This window comes from Budorcas taxicolor, chromosome 11 (genome assembly GCF_023091745.1).
Source record: "Budorcas taxicolor isolate Tak-1 chromosome 11, Takin1.1, whole genome shotgun sequence".
NCBI lineage: Eukaryota > Metazoa > Chordata > Mammalia > Artiodactyla > Bovidae > Budorcas > Budorcas taxicolor.
In genome coordinates, this window is record NC_068920.1 from 33615246 (window position 1) to 33634699 (window position 19454).

Consider the following 19454-nt stretch of genomic DNA (forward strand, 5'->3'; position numbering starts at 1 on the left):
ACAATATCTTGTGCAAAACAATGGGCCTTGCACGTCAGAGGAAAACACGGTGAACCCAAGTTAAGGAAAACGTTCTATTAAATGGAGAAAACCACATTGTAAAGACAATTTATTCTTAATGGAGAAAGCCACATACGTCTAGAAATTCGCTTTCATGTCAACTAGCTTATGACAAAATTATGATAATCAACTGAAGATTATATCAAAGGGAGGAAAGGAAGCCTGGAAAGTATGTTTCTAGAAATTATATCGCTGAGCGGATGTAAGGATAACTCTTACCATTTATATCCTGAAGTTTCCCTGAAAAGCAAAAGGAAGAAACTCAAGTAAGTGGCAAGGAAAAACAACACAGAACATGAAAATGAGCTGAAAATTTCAAGGTTACAGAAAAGTTCTCTAGCAAGTCTTAAGATGACATTTGCTATCAGTAGACGAGGTCCTTCTAGATGCAGTTCTCTCACTCACTGGGTTTGGAGACTGAACCCTTTCAGAACTGGGACAATGTATTGTGCAAAACAATGGGCCTTGCATCTCAGAGGACAACTTGGAGAACCGAAGTTAAGGAAAACTTTCTATTAAATGGAGAAAACCACAGTGTAAAGACAATTTATTCTTAATGGAGAAAACCACATTCATCTAGCGTAATCCCTTTCATGTGAACAAGCTTATGACAAAATTATGATAGTCCTCTGAAGATTATATCAAAGGAAGGAAAGGAAGCAAAGAAAGTATGTTTCTAGAAATTATATCGCTAAACGGATGTCAGAATAACACTTACCATTTTCATCCTGAAGTTTCCCTGAAAAGCAAGTGGAAGAAACTTAAATAAGTGTCAAGGAAAAATAACACAGAACATCCAAAGAAGCTGAAAATTTCAGGGTTACAGAAAAGTTCTCTAGCAAGTCTTAAGATGACATTTGCTATCAGTAGACGAGGTCCTTGTGGATGAACTTGTCTTCCTCACTGGGTTTGGAGACTGAACCTTTTAAGAACTGGGACAAATCTTGTGCAAGACAATGGGCCCTGCATCTGAGAGGACAACTTGGAGAACCGAAGTTAAGGAAAACTTTCTATTAAATGAAGAAAACCACAGTGTAAAGACAATTTATTCCTAATGGAGAAAACCACAGTCTTTTAGCCTAATCCCTTTCATGTCAAGAAGCTTATGACATAATTATGATAATCATCTGAAGATTATATCAAAGGAAGGAAAGGAAGCCTGGAAAGTATGTTTCTAGAAATTATATTGTTAAAAGGATGTCAGAATAACACTTACCGTTTTCATGGTGGAGTTTCCCTGAAGAGCAAATGGAAGAAACTCAAGTAAGTGTCAAGGAAAAACAACACAGAATATGAAAATAAGCTGAAAAATGTCCGCTCGCAGAAAAGTTCTCTCGCAAGTCTTAAGATGACATTTGTTATCAGTAGACAAGGTCCTTCTGGATGGACTTGTCTCACTCACTGGGTTTTGAGACTGAACCCTCCAAGAACTGGGACAATATCTTGTACAAAACAATGGGCCTTGCATCTCAGAGGATAACCTGGAGAACCCAAGTTAAGGAAACTTTGTATTAAATGGAGAAAACTACATTGTAAAACATTTTATTCTTAATGGAGAAAACCACATTCTTCTAGCCTAATCCCTTTCATGTAAACAAGCTTATGACAAAATTATAATAATCATCTGAAGATTATATCAAAGGATGGAAAGGAAGCAAAGAAACTATGTTTCTAGAAATTATATCGCTAAAAGGATTTAAGAATAACACTTACCATTTTCATCCTTAAGTTTCCCTGATAAGCAAGTGGAAGAAACTCAAATAAGTGTTAAGGAAAAACAACACAGAACATGAAAATCAACTGGAAATCTCCGGGTCACAGAGAATTTCACTAAAATATTAAGATTACATTTGTTGTCAGTAGACGAGACCCTTCTGGATGAACTTCTCTCAATCACTGGGTTTGGAGACTCAACCCTTTCAGAACTGGGGCAATATCTTGTGCAAAACAATGGGCCTTTTATCTCAGAGGACTACTTGGAGAATCCAAGTTAAGGAATACTTTGTATTAAATGGAGAAAACCACATTGTAAAGACAATTTATTCTTAATGGAGAAAACCACATTCTTCTAGCCTAATCCCCTTTCATGTTAATAAGCGTATGATAAAATTTTGATAATTATCTGAGGATCATATTAGATGAAGAAGGGAAGCAAAGAATTTATGTTCTAGAAATTACATCACCAAAAGTATATAAGAATAACATTTACCAATTTCATTCTGAAGTTCCCCTGAAAAATAAAATGGAAGAAACTGAAATAAGTGCCAAGGAAAAACAACACAGAACATGAAAATAAGCTGAAAATTTCCAGATCTCTGAAAAGTTCACTAGCAACTCTTAAGATATGTTTGTTATCTTTAGACGAGGTCCTTTTGGATGAACTTTTCTCACTCACTGGGTTTGGAGACTGAACCCTTTAAGAACTGGGATAATATCTTGTTGCAAAACAATGGGCCTTGCATCTCAGAGGACAACTTGGAGAACCCAAGATAAGGAAAACTTTCTATTAAATGGAGAAATCCACAGTGTAAAGACAATTTATTCTTAATGGAGAAAACCACATTCTTCTAGCCTAATCCTTTTCATGTCAACAAGCTTATGACAAAATTTTGATAATCATCTGAAGATTATATCAAAGGCAGGAAAGGAAGCAAAGAAAATGTGTTTCTAGAAATTATATCCCTAAATGGATGTAAGAATAACAGTTACTATTTTCATCCTGAAAGTTCCCTGAAAAGCTAATGGAAGAAACTCAAATAAGTGTCAAGGAAAAACAATACACAACATGAAAATAAGCTGATAATTTCCAGGTCACAGAAAATTTCACTAGCATGTCTTAACATGACAGTTGTTATCAGTAGACAAGGTCCTTGTGGATGAACTTGTGTCATTCACTGGGTTTGGAGACTGAACCCTTTCAGAACTGGGACAATATCATGTGCAAAACAATGGGCCTTGCATCTCAGAAGACAACTTGGAGAACCCAAGTTAAGGAAAACTTTCTATTAAATGGAGAAATCCACAGTGTAAAGACAATTTATTATTGATGGTGAAAACCATATCCTTCTAGCCTAATCCTTTTCATGTCTACAAGCTTATAACAAAATTATGATAATCATCTGAAGATTATATCAGAGAAATGAAAGGAAGGAAAGAAAGTATGTTTCTAGAAATTATATCGCTTAAAGGATGCAAGAATAACAATTACCTTTTTCATCCTGAAGTTTCCCTGAAAAGCAAATGGAAGAAACTCAAATAAGTGTCAAGGAAAAACAACACAGAAAATGAAAATAAGCTGAAAATTTCCAGTGCACAGAAAATATGTTAGGATGAATGTAATCAGAAAACAAAACAGAACAAAACAATACAAAAATGGGTAAATGTCAAGGAATTCCACCTCTATCTTAGAAAAGTGAGAAAAAGAAATGAATTTCATAGTTGACTGAATAAGAAGAATGGCTAAGGTGTTCACAGAAACTAACTAGGATTTGATCTGGTTCATATTTCTTTTATGCATAGTTTTAAGGATATATGTAGTTAAAAATTTTGATCAAGAATATACTTAATAAAATAATCTTTGAGTGAATGTTATCTTGGTTGTAGTGTAGTGATGTTGATTTTCTAATTTTACAAATCTTTCTAAATATATCAGATTAAGCAAGATATCATTAAATGAAAACACCATTTGTATATTTAGGGTAAAGATGTGTAAGTCCTGAAAAAGTCTTTCCGGAAGATGTCACAAACATTGATAAAGTGAATGGCTGTAGTAAGTCGGGGTACAATATTTTTGTAAGTCAGATGGTTTCTAAATCTTTACACTTAACACAATATATTTAATTTAGTTGTCAAGTGAAGGACTTTCAAAATCAGTTGTGAAAGCATGTAGTCTCTGGTTTTATCATCTACCGCAGAAAGCCAAAGAATTGAGTGTCATGGCTCTAAATTCTTTCCATTCCTATTGACTTACATCATTGAATGTTTTCTAGGAAACCTATATAGAATAGAAACCATCTACCTATCAACTTCATGCATTTCATCTCACCAACTTCTTAATGAAACTTGCAAGTCCCTGCAAGAGAGAAGAAGCCAGTCTTTATAGGGAATGCATGGTATGAAGTGAAAAGAGAAGGAATGGAAAACTAGAGAAGGTATGGAAACAGAAATGGACAAATTTAAAATGGGAGAATTCCCACACCAAAATATTAGGGTGGAACTAATACACATGCAGAAGAAAGGCATGCCAATACAAGGAATACAGATGAGAAGTCAGGCAATGTTAAATGTTGCATCAGTCATTTTAAAGGGGATCAAGACTAATGAGAAATCAGAAAATTTACCTAGTTTATTCTGAAGTACTTCTAAAAAAAAGAAGGAAAATAAGTGTAAACAACATGAGAAAAACTACAAAGAGAATGCGAATTTATTTGAAAATTCATATTTAAAATTAACCATATCCAGTTTCAGATGAACACACACACAGACACACACACAGACACACACACACACAGAAATTGACTCAGAGGTCAGTATTGTTCAGAGATATGCTACAGTAAATGAAGAAAAGAGAAATGGAGTTAATGGAGTTAATTGACAAATGTTTTAGGATTATTACTTCTGGTGGTTAATTTGTAAAATTACTCTTGATCCCTTTGGCAATATTTAGGCTCCTATTGTCTTGCTCATTAGCTTTAGTATGGTCATTGGGTGTTTTTAGATGTATTAGTCAATTCTTATCATGGCAGTAGCTACAGTGTATAAAGTTGCCGCAGACACTGTTTCAAGGAATACTGAAGCACTGCTGGCATAGATCATATACTGTCAGGTTTCTGAGTGCCTCTTTTTACAACCATTATTGACATCAATTAATTTGCTACCTTGTTGTATGTGAGTTTCTGTTTAATTCATGCGTGAATGAAACTTAACCCAATCACATGGGTGCTGAATCCAGGAGAAAGGAGTAGGTTTTCTGAGACAGACTCTGTTTCTCAGCAACCATGCTTTTACTGTTTTTACTCCTCTTTGAGAGGAAATATCTAAACATACAAAATAAGACAGGTTTTCTGAACATTATAAAGCTGCAACTAAAGCTCTACCTCTCCTAATGATTGTTTCTGTGACATTTTCAAGTCATGTTCTTTTTGTAATTAAAGAGGTGAGTCAGTGAGTGAGTGAGTGAGTGAAGTTGCTCAGTCGTGTCTGACTCTTAGCGACCCCATGGACTGTAGCCCACCAGGCTCCTCCATCCATGGGATTTTCCAGGCAAGAACACTGGAGCGGGTTGCCATTTCCTTCTCCAATGCATGAAAGTGAAAAGTGAAAAGTGAAATTGAAGTTGCTCAGTCGTGTCTGACCCTTTGCAACCCCCTGGACTGTAGCCCACCAGGCTCCTCCATCCATGGGATTTTCCAGGCAAGAATACTGGAGTGGGTTGCCATTTCCTTCTCCAGAAGATCTTCCCGACACAGGGATTGAACCCAGGTCTTCCGCATTGTAGGGAGACGCTTTACCACCTGAGCCACCAGGTAACCCATTCTACTGAAAATATCACTACAATTTGAAGAACACTATCATGTGATATGTAGAGACATAGAATTTTAAATAATTTTTGTGCTAGAATATTAAAAAGAGCTGTGTAATTATCTCGGGACATAACTTTAGACTTTAGTGATTTATTGTCAATGATATTTGAGTGAAAAAAATATGTATAGGATCCAAAAGGAAGAGTGATTTGGCAAATTAACAATCAAATGAGTAAAAATAAAAATGAAAAAGGATTCATAGCTATGGTTGGAAATAGAAAATAACTGGGCCAGGAAGGACTAGTGTTGGAAGGATTGATGTTGCAGCTGAAACTCCAATACTTGGGGCACCTGATGTGAAGAACTGACTCATTGGAAAAGACCCTGATGCTGGGAAAGATTGAAGGTGGGAGGAGAAGGGGATGACAGAGGATGAGATGGTTGGATGGCATCACTGACTCAATGGACATGAGTTTGAGTAAACTCTGGGAGTTGGTGATGGACAAGGAGGCCTGGCGTGCTGTGGTCCATGGGGTTGCAAAGAGTCGGACATGACTGAATGACTGGAATGAACTGAACTGAACTGAACCGATGATTAGTGATTTGGAACATTTTTGTTTGTTTATGTTTACAAACCTATTGGCCATTTGTATGTCTTTTTGGAGAAATGTTTATTCAATTTTTTTGTCCATTTTTAATTGACTTACTTGGTTTTTGCTGTTTTCAGCAAAATGGTTTTTTGGTTTATGCCATTTTGAGTTATTTGGTTTTTGCTACTGAATTCCTTATATAGTTTGGATATTAACCCTTTCAGATACATGGTTTGTGAATATTTTCTTCCATCCTCTAGGTTGTCTCTTTACTTTGTTGGCCATATCCCTTGCTGTGCAGAAGCTTTTGATGAAATCCCATTGGTCTATTTTCAAAAATTTTTATTTACTGTGCTTTTGGAGTCATATAAAAAATATACCCAGACTAATATCAAAGAGATTTTTCTCTAGGTTTTCTTCTAATAGTTTTAAGTCTGAAATTCAAGTCTTCAATCCATTTTGAGTTGATTTTTGTATAAGTTTGAAAGAAAATTTACATTTATTATTCTATTTTATGTTATTGATGTCATAATTTACCTCTTTTTGTATTGCATATCTATTAACAAATTATTTTTAATTCATTTTAAATTGGAGGCTAATTGCATCATAATATTGTGTTGGTTTCTGCTGTACAACAATGTGAATCAGCTCTAAGTATACACATATCCCCTCCCTCTTGAGCCTCCCTCCTAGCCCCTATCCCACCCCTCTAGTTCATCACAGAGCACAGGGCTGAGCTCCCTGTGTTATACAGCAGTTTCCCACTAGTTATCTGCTTGTTTCTTTATTTGTTTTAAACAGTTTGTCTTTTAACTTTTTAAAAACTAGAGTTAAAAGTGACTTATGTACCATATATGTAAAAGTGATTTATGTACCATTGCAGTATTACAGTATTCTGAATCTGACTACATAACTTCACCAGTGAGTTTCATATTTTCAAATGTTATGCTACTAATTAATATCCATTCATTTCAACTTGAAAAACTTCATTTAACATTTCTTGTAAAGCAGGTTTAGTGGTTATGAGTCAGCTTTTTGGTTTGAAAATTTCTTCTTTCTTTTTCATTTTTGGAGTTTAGTTTTGCCAGATATAATATACTTGGTGGGCAGTTATTTTTCTTTCAGTAGTTTGAGTATATCATCCAAGTCTCTTCTGACCTACAAAGTTTCTTCTGAGAAATCCATCGATAGCTTTATGAGGGTATTCTTGAATATGGGTTTCTCTCTTCTCTTGATCTTTTCAAAATTCTCTATTTTCCTTGTACTTTTACTATGAAATATTTAAGAAAAATTAATGCCATCTAATGTGAAGAGCTGATTCATTTGAAAAGACCCTGATGCTGGGAAAGATTGAGGGCAGGAAGAGAAGGGGACGACAAAGGATGAGATAGTTGGATGGGATCACTGACTCAATGGACATGGGTGTGGGTAGACTCTGGCAGTTGGTGATGGACAGGGAGGCCTGGTGTGCTGTGGCTCATGGGTTTGCAAAGAGTTGAATACAACTGAGTGACTGAACTGAACTGAATGCCAAACTTTCTCAAATTCTTTTAAAAAAGAAGGGGAGAGGAAACTTTCAAGCTCATTTTATGAGGCCAGCATCACTCTAATGCCAAAAGCACAGAGGAAAAGAAATCTAATACAAAAACCACAAGAAAAGAAATTTATAGGCCAATATACCAGCCATAAAAAGACAAATACTGCATGATTCCACCTAAATCGAGTATCTACAATAGTCAAATTCATAGAATAAAAATGTGAAGTGAGGATTGTCAAGGACCAGGCTGATGGTCAAATAAGAAATTATTAATGAATGGACATGAAGTTTCAGTTAAGCAAGAGAAATAAATTCTAGAAAATTTCTGTACAACATTATATCTATAATAAACAACATTGCATTGTATACATAAACTTTTATTATATCTCACATAAGTGTTCATAGCACAATACAATGAAATTATTGAATTATAGTTTGTTCAAATTTCACACGGCCATTTTCTTTCTACAGGGAAACCTTCATTCAAAAATTTTCATCAGCTTAATACTCAGTATTGCTACTATGAACCCGTGTCTTCAAAAAGACAGAGATGAAAAGTGAGAGTCCATTCCCCCCATAATTTGTCAATTAGTACTTTTTTACATTTCCTGTTTTTACCTTTTACTGATGTTACTCACTGAGAACAAAAGAGTATTTACTAGCAAATATTCCATCTAATAGAGGGTAATGAATTCTAAAAAACTGCAATAAGAGGTAAAATAAACTTTACTTAATTTGTATAGTGGTTTAAAAAGCAAATTCTCTGAGCACATTTTAGACAAAGTGCATATTTCCTCCACTTAAAAATTCCAGAAATTCAGAAGTGTATAATTAATGGAATTCATTATCAAATATGGTTCATGTATGTCTATTTTTTAATAGAGAACAACTTGTAGCATGAATAATTTAAATGCAATAGTGTTTAAGTGCAAATGGAAACAACTTTGTTGACTTCAGTTGGAGTGAGAAAAAATAAGGCACAATGATATAAATTTAAGTCATACAGTATATAAGGAACATGTTGTTTCAAGGACAGTAAAACAACAAGGAACAAGGCAACATGGGTAAAAGATCCAAAAGATTATGTGCACAGTGTAAAATGGCTAATGGAACTTACCATTTTCTGCTACTAGTGCATCTGAAAAACAGAGAGAAATATTAATTTATTTAGTTGATTATTCAATCAGAATAATCATAGGTTGTTGTCAGTGTCATATTTTCTGAAAAAATATAGATGGGATTTTACTCAAACCCAGAGTCAGGGAGCTAATTGAAAATGGCCTTCTCTGATGGTTTTTATAGATATTTTCTTGGGAATGACTATGGGAAAACAAACTTTAGAGAGGAAATATGCACCCCTCTCTCAGGATAGTTGAAAGAATACAATGTGCACAGATAGGGACATATCAACTTAGAGTTAAACAGATTGCAAAGGAGAAAATTTTGGAGCTTTTATCCAGAAAATGGTCCAGATGATCACAGCAGTGGATCCTTTAATCTGTTTCTCAACAACCTTATCATGAAGCTATAGAATATTTCTGAAGCACAAAGTGAAGATAATAAGCAAAAAGAAAGAGAATGAAGGAAGGGAAGAGAAAGGAAGAAGGGGAAAGAATGAAACAGAACATGGAGTACACCTGAAAGCATAAACGTAGTATGACATGTTGGAAACTGAGTAGGAGTAAGAGAAAGTAAAAGGCAAAAGAAACAAAATGAGAGAGTGAAAACAAGGGAAAACAATCTCTAACAAACAGGCAAATTAGCAGAGTGCTTGAAGAACAAACATTACCAGGTGTTTGCAAAAGTTGATCTGAAAAATAAAATGGAAAGTACCATATTAATGATGTGGAAACAAACATAGATTAAAATCTTAAAATCTGCTTGCACAAGGGTAAAGGTGGCAAGTTGAGGGCTAAGAAGAAGAAATTAACAACCACTGACTTTTCTGTTTTCAGTAACATTAATGTCCACTGTGTTACAATAACATAGCCTTATATTCCACCATGGATGGATTAGTAAGTACTATGACTTTCGAAATCCCCAAATAGCCTCAGCTGTCTTATACCTCTTTCTTATTCTTTCTTAATCTATCATTTCTGCTTAACCTTTCCTTTGACATTATTTTTTCCCTTTCCTCAGTACTTTGAATCTTTTGCCATTTTCCATATAAAAACAGAAACTTGGTGATTTGTGTCTTCTCATTTTTTTTATACTCACCAGTGTGGCTAGAGGTTGATCAACTGCATTGTTTTTTCAAAGAACAAACTTAGTTTTATTAATTTTCTCTACTGTTTTTCTGCTTTTAATATCATTGATTTCTCATGTTATATTTATTATTTATCTTTTCTGAATTGCTTTGGTTTTATTTTGCTCATTTCAAAACTTTCTTAATTTGTAGTATTAGATAATTCATTGAGATATACTTCATTTTGAATAAAGAATATAATTTAATAAAATTTTCCCTAAGCAATATTTCAACTTCTCCCACAAACATTGATATAATACTTTTTTATTTTCAAATACATTTTTTTTTCTCAGTTATTTCCTCCTTAACTCCTTTTCTGTTTAGCAATGTGTTGATTAAATCCAAATACTGTGGGAAAGAGTAATCCATTTATCTTTCTGTTATTGATTTATAATTAAATTTATTTCTGGTCATAGAACATAATTTCTATTACTACAGATTTGTTACAGCATGTGTTGTCACCTGAATTTTGTTTTAGGTGTACATTCTATGAAGAATTGAAAAAAAAAGTGTGTTTTACGGTTCTGTGTAGAGTGCTTTATAAATGTCAAGTTGAGGGTCTTATTTAGATCTTCTATCAATAAATCCTATTGTTTCCTGTCTACTGAAAGAGGAATATTGGTGTATTCAAGCATTATTCTATGAAGTTTTTGCTTCATGTATTTGATGCTTTTTGTGGTAAGGTTTATATCTGTTGTGAATTTAGATTATGGTATTTTGATGAATTAACTGTTTCCTCATTAATTAATGTCAATTTCTACTCAAAATATTCTACTTTAGTTGTTAGTATAAGAAAGCTTTATTTTAGTGTTTATACTGCATATCTTTTTATACTTTGTTTACTATTCATATTTTATTTAATTGATAATATTTTTATGTGAATTTTTAATAATGTATTAAAAATCTGGTATAACAGCCTCTGCCATTTTAATTGTCATATTTAGTTCTTTTTGATTTACTATAGCTATTTATATGGTTGGACTTAGGTTTACTACTTTATATTTGGTTTATGTTTGTCCCTTATTTTCTTCTATTTCCCCATTTTTACTTTTAAATAAATTATTTCAGTACATTTTAGCATTCCATTTAAATTTGATTATTAGCCTTTGGCCATGTCTCTTTATATTCTATTTCATATATGAGTGTTCTAGAAATTTTAAAAAGTGTGTACCTAAGTTTTCACATTCTGCTCAGACTGAATATTCTACCATTTCAAGTAAAACGTAGAACTCTTACATCCATATATGTACCTTTACTTTCCTTTGTTGCATGCATCACCTCTACACATATTGAGAACCACACAATGTTAAAATTATTTCATTTAATAGTCCTATGTATTTTTGAAAATTTAAAATTAGAAGGGTGGCGGTCCTAAGATGGCAGAGGAATAGGACGGGGAGACCACTTTCTCCCCCAGAAATTCATGGAAAGATCATTTCAACGCTGAGGAAATTCCACAAAACAACTTCTGAATGCTGGCAGAGGACACCAGGCACCCAGAAAGGTAGCCCAGTGTCTTCAAAAAGAGGTAGGAGAAAACATAAAACATAAAAAGAGAGGCAAAAGAGTTAGGGACAGAGACCCCACCCGGGAGGGAGTCTTAAAAGAAAAGTTTCCAAACACTAGGAAACCCTCTCATCGGGTCTTTTTCTAAATTGAAAAAGCCTATCTTGGGGAAAACTGACAGGTCAGAACTTTAAAATACTCAAATGTGACATATATCTTGGTGCTAAAATTCTGTTCACAGAAGCCCCTTGCCTTCTTGACATAGATAGAAATATGAAAGAGGCAATAATGGCATAAACTGAATTGCAAATGACACCTGGTAACTGAAAAGTTACCTAGTGAAAAAAGTTACCTACTGAAGGTTGAGATACTGACATAAAATCATGTAAAAACATGTCGCTATTTGAGATATGGCAGGTGATCACCAGAAGTTTCAACATTAAGTTTCAAAGATAACAGGAAATAGATAAGAGAATAGCAAAGTACACAATGGAAAACCTATTGTTGCTTGCCTCTTTTCTGTTTACTCTTCCCTGATAAGTAAAAGGAAGAAATAAAAATTCATTCCAAATAAAAGCATATTGTTGGGAAGAAAGGAGAACAAAAATTGGGATTCCTTTCATAGTTTACTCCGTGGTACAACTTGACCCATATTTGTGAAAACTGGAGTCATAAGGTTGCAAAGAATATCTCATTAGTCAGAGACAGTGTCATTTTACATCATTCCACCCCTTAGCGCAAAAGAAACTAAATTAGGAAATGAAACGTACAATATCAGCCATTCTTCTTTCATTGGGACATTCTTTTTCACTTTAAAATGGAAATGTACACACATGCACAAGACAGGTACTTATTAAATAGTGAGGAAGGATGCAGAGAAGGCATGTATTTGTGCCAAACTGTATTTGTCACCATAGTCACGTGAGATTTACTATATTCATTGTTGTTGTTCAGTCGCTAAGTCATGTCTGACTCTTTGCAATCCCATGAACGCCAGGCTTCTCTGTCCATCACTGTCTCCCTGAGTTTGCTCAAACTCATATCCACTGAGTCGGTGATGCCATCCAACATCTCATCCTCTGTCACCCCCTTCTCCTCCTGCCCTCAATTTTTCCCAGCATCAGGGTCTTTTCCAGAGAGCTCTTCGCATCAGGTGGCCAAAGTATTGGAGCTTCAGCTTCAGCATCAGTCCTTCCAGAGAATATTCAGGATTGATTTTCTTCTGGATTGATTGGTTTGCTCTCCTTGCAGACCAAGAGAATCTCAACAGTCTTCTCCAGCACAACAGTTTGAAAGAGTCAATTCTTTAGTGCTCAGCTTTCATTACAGTCCAACCCTCACATCTATACATGACTACTGGGAAAACCATAGCTTTGACTAGATGGATCGTTCTTGGCAAAGTAGTGTCTCTGCTTTTTAATATGCTGTCTACCTTGGTCATAACTATTCTTTCAAGGAGCAAGCGTCTTTTAATTTCATGGCTGCAGTCACCATCTGCAGTGATTTTGGAGCCCAAGAAAATAAAGTCTGTCACTGTTTTCACTGTTTCCCCATATATTTATATCTTAGTCAATGTGAATAGTGCTGCAATGAATGTGGGATTGCAAATCTCTTCCAAATACTAACTTCATTTCTTTGAATAAATACAGTTTGATTTTTCAGTTTTTGAGGAATGTCCATAAGGTTTTCCATATGGTTGTACTAATTCACATTCTTACCAACAGTTGATAAGGGTTCTCCTTTTTCCATATCTTTCCCATCATTTGTTATTTTTTGTTTCTTTGATAATACCCATTGTAATATGTGTGAGTGATATCTCATCATGGTTTTGATTTGCCTTTCCCTGAGGATTACTGATGTCAAGCACATTTTTGGAGCAGCCATGGAGAGATACCCCATGTCCAAAGTAAGAGAAACCCAAGTAAGATGGTAGGTGTTCTGAGAGGGCATCAGAGGGCAAACACACTGAAACCACAATCACAGAAAACTAGTCAATCTGATCACACACACCAAAGCCTTGTCTAACTCAATGAAACTAAGCCATGCTATGTGGGGCCACCCAAGATGGGAGGGTCATGGTGGAGAGGTCTGACAGAATGTGGTCCACTGGAGAAGGGAATGGCAAATCACTTCAGTATTCTTACCTTGAGAATCCCATGAACAGTATGAAAAGGCAAAATGATAGGATATTGAAAGGGGAACTCTGCAGGTTGGTAGGTGCCCAATATGCTACTGGAGATCAGTGGAGAAATAACTCCAGAAAGAATGAAGGGATAGAACAAAAGCAAAACAATATCCAGTTGTGGAGGTGACTGGTGATAGAAGCAAGGTCTGATGATGTAAAGAGCAATATTGCATAGGAACTTGGAATATCAGGTCCATGAATCAAGGCAAATTGGAAGTGGTCAAACGAGATGGCAAGAGTGAATGTTGACATTCTAGGAATCAGAGAACTAGAATGGACCAGAATGGGTGAATTTAACTCAGATGACCATTATATCTACTACTGTGGGCAGGAATCCCTCAGAAGAAATGCAGTAGCCAACATGGTCAACAAAAGAGTCCAAAATGCAGCACTTGGATGCAAAAACGACAGAATGATCTCTGTTCATTTCCAAGGCAAACCTTTCAATATCACAGTAATCTAAGTCTATGCCCCAACCAGTAATGCTGAAGAAGCTGAGGTTGAACAGTTCTATGAAGACCTACAAGATCTTTTAGAACTAACACCCCCAAAAGATGTCCTTTTCATTATAGGGGACTGGAATGCAAATGTAGGAAGTCAAAAAACACCTGGAGTAACAGGCAAATTTGGCCTTGGAGTACAGAATGAAGCAGGGCAAAGACTAATAGGGTTTTGCCAAGAAAACGCACTGGTCATAGCAAACACCCTCTTCCAGAAACACAAGAGAAGACTCTACACATGGACATCACCAGATGGTCAACACCGAAATGAGATTGATTATATTCTTTGCAGCCAAAGATGGAGAAGCTCTATGCAGTCAGCAAAAACAAGACTGGAAACTGACTAAGGCTCAGATCATGAACTCCTTATTGCCAAATTCAGACTTAAATTGAAGAAAGTAGAGAAAACCACTAAAACATTCAGGTATGACCTAAATCAAATCCCTTATGATTATACAGTGGAAGTGAGAAATAGATTTAAGGGACTAGATCTGATAGAGTGCCTGATGAACTATGGACAGAGATTCATGACATTGTACAGGAGACAGGGATCAAGACCACCCCCATGGAAAAGAAATGCAAAAAAGCAAAATGGCCTTACAAATAGCTGTAAAAAGAAGAGAAGTGAAAAGCAAAGGAGAAAAGCAAAGATACAAGCATCTGAATGCAGAGTTCCAAAGAATAGCAAGGAGAGAGAAGAAAGTCTTCCTCAGTGATCAATGCAAAGAAATAGAGGAAAACAATAGAATGGGAAAGACTAAAGATCTCTTCAAGAAAATTAGAGATACCAGGGGACATTTCATGCAAAGATGGGCTCGATAAAGGACAGAAATGGTTTGGACCTAACAGAAGCAGAAGATATTAAGAAGATGCAGCAAGAATACACAGAAGAACTGTACAAAAAAGATCTTCACGACCCAGATAATCATGATGGTGTGATCACTCACCTAGAGCCAGACATCCTGGAATGTGAAGACAAGTGGGCCTTAGAAAGCATCACTAGGAACAAAAGCTAGTGGAGGTGATGGAATCCTGGTTAAGCTATTTCAAATTGTGAAAGATGATGCTGTGAAAGTGCTGCGCTCAATATGCCAGCAAATTTGGAAAACTCAGCAGTGGCCACAGGACTGAAAAGGTCCGTTTTCATTCCAATCCCAAAGAAAGGCAATGCCAAAGAAAGCTCAAACTACTGCACAATTGCACTCATCTCACACTCTAGTAAAGTAATGCTCAAAATTCTCCAAGCCAGCCTTCAGCAATACGTGAAACATGAACTTCCAGATGTTCAAGCTGGTTTTACAAAAGGCAGAGAAACCAGAGGTCAAATTGCCAACATCCACTGGATCATGGAAAAAGCAAGAGAGTTCCAGGAAAACATCAATTTCTGCTTTATTGACTATGCCAAAACCTTTGACTGTGTGGATCACAATAAACTGTGGAAAATTCTTCAAGAGACGGGAATACCAGACCACCTGACCTGCCTCTTGAGAAGTCAGTATGTAGGTCAGGAAGGAACAGTTAGAACTGGACATGGAACAACAGACTGGTTCCAAATAGAAAAAGGAGTACGTCAAGGCTGTATATTGTCACCCTGCTTATTTAACTTCTATGCAGAGTACATCATGAGAAACGGTGGGCTGGAAGAAGCACAAGCTGGAATCAAGATTGCCTGGAAAAATAATAACCTCAGATAGCAGATGACACCACCCTTATGGCAGAAAGAGAAGAAGGACTAAAGAGCCTGTCGATGAACATGAAAGAGGAGAGTGAAAAGTTGGCTTAAAGCTCAACATTCAGAAAACTAAGATCATGACATCTGGTTCCATCACTTCATGGCAAATAGATGGGGAAACAGTGGAAACAGTGACATATTTTACTTTTTTGGACTCCAAAATCACTGCAGATGCTGATGGCAGCCATGAAATTAAAAGATGCTTGCTCCTTGGAAGGAAAGTTATGACCAACCTAGACAGCATATTGAAAAGCAGAGAGATTACTTTGCCAACTAAGGTTTGTCTAGTCAAGACCATGGTTTTTCCAGTAGTCTTGTACTGATGTGAGAGTTGGGTTATAAAGAAAGCTGAGTGCTGACGAATTGATGCTTTTGAACTGTGGTGTTGAAGAAGACTCTTGAGAGTCCCTTGGACAGCAAGGAGATCACACCAGTCCATCGTAAAGGAAATCAGTCCTGAATATTCATTGGAAGGACAGATGTTGAAGCTGAAACTCCAATACTCCTGCTAGGAAGAGCTGAGTCATTAAAAAAGACCCTGATGCTGGGAAAGATTGAAGAGGGGAAGAGAAGGGGACAAGAATGGATGAGTTGGTTGGATGACATCACCGACTCTATGGACATGAGTTTGAGTAATCGCCAAGAGTTGGTGATGGACAGGGAAGCCTGGTGTGCTGCACTCCATGGGGTTGCAAAGTGTTGGACAGGACTGAGTGACTGAACTGAACTGAACTGCGTTGCTTCCATGTCTTGGCTATTGTAAGTAGTGCTACCATGAACATTGGGGCACATGTAACTTTTCAAATTAGAATTTTTATCTTTTCCAGTTATCCCAGGAATGGGGTTGCTGGATCATATGACAACTCTATATTTATGTTTTTAAGGAAAATCCATACTGTTTCAATAGTGGTTGCTCCAGTTTACATTCTCACTAACAGTTCATGAGGTTTCCTTTTCTCCACACTCTCTCCAACATTTATTATTTGTAGACTTTTTGATGATGGCCTTTCAGACAAGTGTGAGGTGATACCTCACTGTAGCTTTCATTTGTATTTCCTTTAATAATTAGCAATACTGAGCATCTTTTCATGTTCCTCTTGGCCATTAGTATATCTTTTTGGATAAATATCTATTTAGTCCCTACTTTTTTTTCTTATTTCCATTTTTTGATTGCAGTGACCTTTCCCACAAAACTAGGAAAAAATAATCCTAAAATGTTTATGGACCCACAAAAGACCTAGAATTGCCAAAGCAATCCTGAAGCAAAAGAACAAAGCTGGAGGCATAGGCCTTCCATACTAGAGACAATACTACAAAGCTACAGTAATCAAAACAGTATGGTATTGGCAGAAAAACAGATATATGGATCAATGGAAGAGAATAGAGAACCCAGAAATAAACCCATATGCCTAAGAACCCAGAAATAAACCCATGTGCCTATAATCAGTTAATCTTTGATAAAAGAAGCAAGCATATACAATAGAGAAAAGGCAGCCTCTTTGGAAAGCTGCACAGTTCAGTTCAGTCACTCAGTCGTGTCCAACTCTTTGCGATCCCATGAATTGCAGCACACCAGGCCTCCCTGTCCAAAGCTGCACAGTCACATGTAAATCAGTTATGTTAGAACATACCCTAACACTATACACAGAGAGAAAATCCAAATGCCTAAAATACTTAAATATAAGACATGACACCATAAAACTCCCAGAAAACAGCATAGGCAAAACATTCTCTGACATAAATGATAGCAGTGTTTTCTTAGATCAGTTTCATAAGACAGATAAATTAAGGATTTTAACAATAAGTGTGTACCATTAAGAGCACTGTTGTTTAGTTGCTACGTCATGTCTGACTCTTTTGTGACCCCATGGACTGTAGCCCACCAGTCTCCTCTGCCCATGAGATTTTCCAGGCAAGAATACTGAAGTGGGTTGCCATTTCCTTCTCCAGGGGATCTTTCCAACCCAGGGATCGAACACATTTCTCCTAATTGGTAGTCGAATTCTTTACTGCTGAGCCACAAGAGAAGCTCCAGAAGGAAATAAAACAAAAAATAAACAAATAGATGCATGCATGCTCAGTTGGTCAATTATGTCTGACTCTTTGCCCTAACCCTAAAGACTGACCCTAACCTTAACCCTAAAGCCTGCCTACCTGCCTGCCTGGGATTCGACCTCCTGACCTATGGACCCTAGCCTGCCTGACCTGCCTGCCTAACCGCTACGCTACCAGGGCTTGTGGGTCCTGGGCTGGCTCCAGGGTGCCCTTCAACCCTAACCCCCTCAGGCATGCCCTATAGTTCCTCTTCATGAGCCTTCATGGGCCCTAATGGACTATAGCCTGCCAGGCTCCTTTTTTCATAGAATTACCCCAGCAAGCATACTGGAGTAGGTTGCCATTTCCTCCTCCAAGGGATTTTCCTGACTCAGGAATCCAACCTGTATCTCCCTAATCAAAATTATAAGCTTTTGCACAGCAAAGGGAACTGTAAACAAAATGAAAAGACAACCTACAGACTGGGAGAAAATATTTGCAAATGATGCAACCTACAAGGGCTTAATTTTCCAAATATACAAACAACTCATACGGTTGAATATTTGAAAAACACAAGCAATATAATCAAATTCTTAATTTACATTCTATTACAAATGTATGTCTCTTCTATATATCTGTTAAATGTCACTATTCATCTAGCAGTTGACCTTATATACATGAAATTCATTTTCTGACGTTTTTTTATTTCTAATAGATGCACTAAATTATGATGGTTTAAAAAAATCATCTATAGTGCTAATAGATGTCAGAATAGTGGTTCTTTGTGGATAGTTCAGTTCAGTTCAGTTCAGTCGCTCAGTCGTCTCCGACTCCTTGCGACCCCATGAATCGCAGCATGCCAGGCCTCCCTGTCCATCACCAACTCCCGGAGGTCACTCAGATTCACGTCCATCAAGTCAGTGATGCCATCCAGCCATCTCATCCTCTGTCGTCCCCTTCTCCTCCTGCCCCCAATCCCTCCCAGCATCAGAGTCTTTTCCAATGGGTCAACTCTTCGCATGAGGTAAGGGGGTTATAATCGGGAGGTGCAAGAAGGAAGCTTTCTGTGTGTGTTGATGTTCTATTCCTGATCTCATTGTTGGTGAAACAGGTATGTTCGTTTTGTGGCAAATCAATAATGTGCACAGTTATGATTGTTGGACACTGTTTCTTGATCCCAGAGTTATATTCTCCAGAATTATAAGACAATTAATTTCTGTTACTTAACCTATCCAATTTGTTATGGAAGCTTTAGTAACTAACTAGCAACTCTTCATAAACAAGCTCTAAAGGAGGAAGATGCACTCAGTTGTGTCTGACTCATTGAGACCTCAGGGACTGTAGCCCGACAGACTCCTCTGTCTATGGAATTCTCTAGGCAAGGATACTGGAGGAGGTTGCCATTCCCTTCTCCTCCCACCCCAGGGATTGAACCCTGGTCTTCTGTGTCTCTTACATTGGCACACAGATTCTTTATCACTAACACCAAGTTATAGTTTATAATATTATCTGATTTTTATGCTTAAGTAATTTAATTACTTCT